Source organism: Nerophis lumbriciformis, linkage group LG11 (assembly GCF_033978685.3).
Source record: "Nerophis lumbriciformis linkage group LG11, RoL_Nlum_v2.1, whole genome shotgun sequence".
NCBI classification, from domain to species: Eukaryota; Metazoa; Chordata; class Actinopteri; order Syngnathiformes; family Syngnathidae; genus Nerophis; species Nerophis lumbriciformis.
In genome coordinates, this window is record NC_084558.2 from 8,952,989 (window position 1) to 8,961,188 (window position 8,200).

Here is an 8,200-nt window from a genome sequence, read left to right on the forward strand (position 1 = left end):
ACTTGAATTTCAGTGTTCATTTATTTACACATATACTTATATATATATAAGAAATACTTGACTTTCAGTGAATTCTAGCTATATATATATATATATATATATATATATATATATATATATATTTATTTTATTATATATATATATATATATATATATAATAAAATAAATATATATATATATATATATATATAGCTAGAATTCACTGAAAGTCAAGTATTTCTTATATATATATATATATATATATATATATATATATATATATATATATATATATATATATATATATATATATATGAAATACTTGACTTGGTGAATTCTAGCTGTAAATATACTCCTCCCCTCTTAACCACGCCCCCCCCCCCCCCCCCCAGATGACATGGCACCCCAAACCATCACCCAACCATGCAAATTTTGCATTTCCTTTGGAAATCGAGGTCCCAGAGTCTGGAGGAAGACAGGAGAGGCACAGGATCCACGTTGCCTGAAGTCTAGTGTAAAGTTTCCACCATCAGTGATGGTTTGGGGTGCCATGTCATCTGCTGGTGTCGGTCCACTCTGTTTCCTGAGATCCAAGGTCAACGCAGCCGTCTACCAGCAAGTTTTAGAGCACTTCATGCTTCCTGCTGCTGACCTGCTCTATGGAGATGGAGATTTCAAGTTCCAACAGGACTTGGCGCCTGCACACAGCGCAAAATCTACCCGTGCCTGGTTTACGGACCATGGTATTTCTGTTCTAAATTGGCCCGCCAACTCCCCTGACCTTAGCCCCATAGAAAATCTGTGGGGTATTGTGAAAAGGAAGATGCAGAATGCCAGACCCAAAAACGCAGAAGAGTTGAAGGCCACTATCAGAGCAACCTGGGCTCTCATAACACCTGAGCAGTGCCAGAAACTCATCGACTCCATGCCACGCCGCATTAACGCAGTAATTGAGGCAAAAGGAGCTCCAACCAAGTATTGAGTATTGTACATGCTCATATTTTTCATTTTCATACTTTTCAGTTGGCCAACATTTCTAAAAATCACTTTTTTGTATTAGCCTTAAGTAATATTCTAATTTTGTGACACACGGAATTTTGGATTTTCATTTGTTGCCACTTCAAATCATCAAAATTAAATGAAATAAACATTTGAATGCATCAGTCTGTGTGCAATGAATAAATATAATGTACAAGTTACACCTTTTGAATGCAATTACTGAAATAAATCAAGTTTTTCAAAATATTCTAATTTACTGGCTTTTACCTGTATATATTTTTAGTAGCACACTTTTCCTTACAGCAAAAGCAGTGAATTATACAGCAACTAAAATTTCCGACTTTAGAAAAGGCCGATAAAAAAACGACTTTTTGGATTCTTTTAAAAGCACACAACATCATTTGGAATATTGGAGGCATACTGTTGGCGTGTCTTGAGATCACATGAGATATCAGGCATAGTGGACTCTCTTTTTTTCCCACCTTTGGGAGAAACATGATGTTATTCTTCTACTACTGGGTTTGACACAGGAGCAGGTTGGACTTTGTGAGTGTAAAAATGTGAATGGCTACCTTGAAAAGTAAGTTTGTTTGTGTTGAGTGACACGGGGTCACTGTAGATCTGAAAGCTTGATTAAATTCCTGGTTCATGTTAAACTCTCCATTTGTGTTTAGTAGCAATGCTGAGCTTTGACACGCTCCTATGAAGGCAATGACTAGCTTTTGACCCCCTCCCCACACACACACACACACACACACACACACACACACACACACAAAAACCCATTTAGTTTTCACTTGAATATTGTGTTTAGCCCACTTTGGATTGGAATAGGACCCAGGCTATACAACCTTTTAGTAGTGAATCGCAGAAAAATAATCTCTAATTCGGATGTGAATTGAACATGCATTGCATACAGGTTGCGGGAAATACGATATAAATCAGCGGTGTCCAAACTTTTCCCCTAAAGGTTCGCATATTAAAAAGTATTTCAAAATGCCAACAACAGATATATATATTTAAATACAAAACTTTGTCTCAGCTCTGTGTTACAGGTGACTAAGGATATTATCAATTATCGGTTAGAACATTTAATCTTTTTCTCATTACATTCCGATTTCTTAGCTCTTTTATTCCTTACGTTTTTACTGTTGTTTTCCTCCTGTAAGAATATAATAATAATAATAACAGTAATAATAATAATACGATGTAACTGCATAACCAAGTGTGTTAAAAATGCTGTCTTTTACGAAAATATTACACATTTAAGAGTGTTTATTATTGTTGTTGATATATATATATTAGGGCTGGGCGATATGGCCTTTTTTTAATACCTCAATATTTTTAGGCCATATCGCGATACACGATATATATCGCAATATTTTGCCTTAGCCTTGAATGAACACTTGATGCATATAATCACAGCAGTATGATGATTCTATGTGTCTACATTAAAACATTCTTGTTCATACTGCATTAATATATGCTCATTTTAAACTCTTCATGCAGAAAGAGAAATCACAACTAAGTCAATTTAACAAAAGTGTATTTATTAAACAGTTATTAAGCAGTGGCACAAACATTCATGTCATTTCCAAAACAGAAGGTGCAAGATTGTCAGAGACATTTTAAAACAAGCTACTAGTGCACTTTTGTGCATGATGTCACTAAGATGACAAATCAAAACATCACTAAATTAAAGTGCACTTTTTGTACAGAACGCCACTACAATAGTTTAAAACAAATAAAGTGCACTTTTGTGCATGATGTCACACAAGATATTTCAATAACTGTCAAATAAAAATGAGCTGCATTATAGGAAATCAAATTGTGTACGTCCTTCGCTATGTGGTAGGTTCCGGCGGACATAACTCCTTATGTCGTTTTTTTTTTTCATACGGTGTTGATGTGGAAATGGTTGCCTCGGCATTTTGTTGGTGTGGCACCGAACGGAGATGTTGACATGCGGAGTAAGCACTGTTCATTCTCGAGCGGGTGACTTTTCAAATGATGCTACATCTTAGCAGTAATGCTACTTTTTATAGCAACGTTTTCGCCCCACACTTGAGAAATTACGGTTGTCTGTTCGACATATTCCCACTTGAAGCCAAACCACCGCCAGACGATGGACCCCCTGCTGTTTTTGGGGGGAATTAATTATTCCTTCATTTGTTACCAGATTCGCACCTTCTTCTCTCGTATTACCGCTAGCATCACAGCTAACGTTACCTATGCTGCTACCTCTTTGCTGCGCGAGGGCGTATACGTATGTGACGTATGACGTGACAGTATGTGACGTGTGTAAGAAGGTGCGCTTGTCTGTCTGTGAGAAGGAGACACAGGAAAGAGCGAGGAGAGCCTGTTGTGTAATGCCAGCAGCTAAAAGCAACTGCGTGAGAACGTATACTCGAATATCACGATATAGTCATTTTCTATATCGCTATATATAGTCATTTTCAAACCTGCGATATATCGCGTGTATCGATATATCGCCCAGCCCTAATATATACATACATACATATATATATATATATATATATACATACATACATACATATATATATATATATATAAATACATACATACATATACAGTATATATGTATGTATGTATATATATATATATATATATATATATATATATATATATATATATATATATATATTTATATATAAGGGTTGTCCCGATACCAATTTTTTGGTACGGGTTTTTAAAATAAAGGGGCACACAAAAATGTAAATATTGGCTTAATTTCACAGAAAATCTTATGAATCATTAAACATACATTTCTTATTGCAATCAAAGTAATAATGTAATTTAATAAAAAAGTGAACATACTTGACAACTTCTGTTTTAGTAGTTAGTAACCAAACAAAGGCTACTAATTTGGGTGCTAACGTATGCAGTAACATATTGTGTTATTTCCCATTCTGTTATGTTGTCAAAATTATAAGGGACAAGCAGTAGAAAACTGATTTTTAATCATTTTGTTCATTTATTGTTAATATCTGCTTACTTTCTCTTTTAATGTACTACACTTCTGTTAAAATGTAAATAAACACTTATTTTTCTGTTTGGATACTCCACATACGTTTTGGATGATACTACAAATGTTGGTATCAATCCAATATTAAGTAGTTACAGGATCATACATTGGTCATAATTAATTCATGTGTCCTAGGACGTATTTCCTGGGTTTATAAACAACAAACATTACAAAAGATTTTGTGATAATAAAAAAATATCAATGTGATCATTGTAGTATCGACTATAAACGGCTCTTGTATTTGGTATCATTACAATCGATGTTTGTGTGGATCCACCAATGGCATTTGTTTACATTCAGGACCGCTAGTCTGCTGTTAGCAGTTAGCTAATGTATCCTCCTACGGTGTGTAGTGAAGCATGTTTAGCTATTCCTCGTCCTGCAGGGATGATACTTCACTTTATTCGTCGCCATGGAGGCGAGGATTAGTGAATTAGAAGCAGCTAAAACACTGCCAGCTGCGGATGGACGTTAGCCGCTAGGTAGCTATGTTTTAAAGTACCGCTTGCAGACTGGCGCTTTAGAGTTTATAGCTTTATCTTTATTCTTAGTTTTTGAACCAAAATGCGTCCATTTTACCTCATCCGTCTCCACGTGTCTGCTTGTGAGTACTCCGTCCGTGTGCGTTGCCTAACATATGCCTCTGCTCATTTTATCAGCAATGTCACAACATGACGATGGCGCGCCGTCATGTCCGGAGGGGGGGGGAAAAGTTTTATTTTTCAGAAGCAGTGTAGTACCGTTTTTAATGTATTAGTACCGCAATACTTTATTAATACTTGTATACTGTACAACTCTAAAATATATATGTATATATATATATATAGGTTTTTTTTCATGCTAAAAACAGATATTACATATCTTTAAAGACACAACTTTGGGTTGTATGTGAGGTGACCAAGTTTATTATTGATTATTAGTTTGAATATTTCTACTATTTCTCATTACATTCCGATTATTTTATCCTTTTTTATTCAGTTTTTACAGTTGTTTTTTTCTGACAACATGCTGCTGGCCAACAAAATTCGACCTGCGGGCTGCAAATGGCCCCTGGGCCGCACTTTGGACACCACTAAACTAAAATGATCAAAGTTATTAAGAAATTAATAACACCTTGAAATGTTTCTGTCTGTGTGTAGTGATGACTTATTTGGGTCACAGTTTGTCATCAAGGGGGTGATGTGGGTGGTGAGAACCACTGTTTTAAAGCACACTCAGCAGATTTTAAGCACTTGAATGAACAAACTGTCCTTTCAAGAGTAACAATAAACGAGCAGTTAGAAATGGTAATGTGAACAAAAATAACTATTTCTTTTTTGTGAAAAAGTACGTTTCGACCCTCGGCATCATACAGTATGTAGGTTCCACATTCACTTATATATAAACACACACGTGCGCACACATACACACACACATTTGAGGTCTTATGGAGCCTGGGGCCTTGAGGGAGTAATGGTTAGCATCCTGAAAAATGTCCTCATCACAAAAGACCTCTGACAGTAATAAATGAAATAGCGCAGGCAAAGACATTAATCCATGCTGATGCTTCTTTGCGTGTGTGTGTGTGTGATAGAGCTTTACGGGTGTGTGTGTGTGTGTGTGTGTCCATATACTGTATCCAGTATATACTGAATATGTGTCTGTGTGTGTGGATTACAGATCAGTGTGATACAACAAGTACAGTATAATACAGTATATTCATACACATTTTCACAGTGAAATTCAAGCACTCTTATCATACTCTTAAGATCATTTTAAGCTTTTCTAAGCTCCTGAACTACATAAGTATGATTACCAAAAAAAAATGTAAATACGATTGTGGTCAAATATACAGACAATGATCATTGGCGCAATCATTGTGTTGGTGTATTGGTGCAAAACAGCGAACATGGCGGAAAAAATCAAAATAGTAAGAACTTCAATTAAATAAAATATAAGAAGCAACTACCAATATATGAAATATCATTTAAAAAAATGTAATATAAGGAATAATAAAATTATTAGTTTGATTGGCAACACTAAATTGGCCCTAGTGTGTGAATGTGAGTGTGAATGTTGTCTGTCTATCTGTGTTGGCCCTGCGATGAGGTGGCGACTTGTCCAGGGTGTACCCCGCCTTCCGCCCGGTTGTAGCTGAGATAGGCTCCAGCGCCCCCCGCGACCCCAAAGGGAATAAGCGGTAGAAAATGGATGGATGGATGGATAGTTTGAACTTTGAAAAAAAAGTGATATTTAAAAACTAGAATTGGCCGCACTGTTACACATTTATTTTGGACTTTCTCAAATCCACAGGGAGTTGAATTTGTGTATGCAGGATTAAACAGTGGTACCTCGGTTTCTGTATACCCTACTTCTTGTACACTGCAAATTATATGCCACTTGCCAAGATTTTAAATGAGATTTCTCGAAATGTCCCTAGTTTTAAGAGGTATTTACTTATTTTTAATAGGGCTGTCAAGGTTAACGTGATAAGGCATGTGATGAATAAAAATAAATTATCGGGTTATCATAAATGGATATTGAACATTGATCACACTGTTTATGATCGCGCGTAAACCCGGAAGTCTGCACACGACCAGAGAGAAGATGAGTGATGAATGGTAAATGGTAAATGGGTTATATTTGTATAGCTCTTTTCTACCTTCAAGGTACTCAAAGTGCTTTGACAGTATTTCCACATTCACACACACATTCACACACTGATGGCGGGCGCTGCCATGCAAGGCCCTAACCACCACTCATCAGGAGCAAGGGTGAAGTGTCTTGCTCAAGGACACAACGGACGTGACTTGGTTGGTAGAAGGTGGGGATTGAACCAGGAACCCTCAGGTTGCTGGCACAGCCACTCTCCCAACCGCGCCACGCCGTCCCTGGCGTCTGAGCGGTGTGCCCGGGGGCCAATTTCGCTTGAAAACACACTCCAACAAAACTTCAGATACAACTAAGGTAATATATTGGTATTGCAACGGCACACAAGTCTAAAATAGCATTTTAAATCAAATACTTATTAGAGGATGGCACAATTAGCATGAATTCTATGTTTCTGCCAAATAGCGAGCCAGCACATGTCGACCACCTGACATCAGTGAAGACAAAGTGCGGCAAGAAGATGTCACAACAGCTGATCTGTCGTACAAACTGGAGGAGCAGTAGTACAACATGGATACACCGACTGTACTACACAAACAAAAGCAACATGTTGCAACTTCTGGCTGATACTGAATTTATTTTGCTTACTGGAGACCATTGGAGATCTGTAAGTAGTCACAACTACCTGAGGTCGCATTGTATCAAAAAAAGAGATGAGTACTTTCATTTTAAAAAAAGTAAATAAGATTGATTGTATAAACAACTGGTTAAAGGAAGTGGAAATGGTGCACAATGTTAAGTTGTTTATGTGTGTGTTCACTATCTGTACCTTGTTTGCTATATTATTGCAAACACTTTCAAAATGTGCACTTAAATCATACTTGCCAACCCTCCCGGATTTTCCGGGAGACTCCCGAAATTCAGCGCCTCTCCCGAAAACCTCCCGGGACAAATTTTCTCCCGAAAATCTCCCGAAATTCAGGCGGAGCTGGAGGCCACGCCCCCTCCAGCTCCATGCGGACCTGAGTGACGTGTTGACAGTCTGTTCACACGTCCACTTTCCCACAACATAAACAGCTAATGATGGAGGGCGTGTTCTTGGTTTCTTATGTGGGTTTATTGTTAGGCAGTTTCATTAACGTCCTCCCAGCGCGGTAACTACACACAACAACAGCAGTCAAGTATTCGTCTACCGTAAAGCAGTTCGTCTGCCGTAAACAGCGATGTTGTGACACTTTTGAACAGGACAATACTGCCATCTACTGTACATGCATATGTGACCCACCCATAATGTGTCACATTTTTGTGTTGATTTATTTATTTTATTTTGTGGTTTGAATTCGTTTTTGGAGCTGTCATTCCACATTTATCAGTAGGGGGCAGTAGGGCGTTTCTTCCCAATTGAATGCTATCACCTGCAGACCGGAAGTGTCTTGTCATTCTGATGAGCGCGACCAGTCTGTGAACAATTGAAACGTCCTTTGTGCTTTTTCCTCCTGTATAACAGGTTAGTTTTGGTGAATCAACTCACTGAATAACATCCATGTGATCTTTATAAGTTTAAGTACACATTCTGATGGTGGAGCC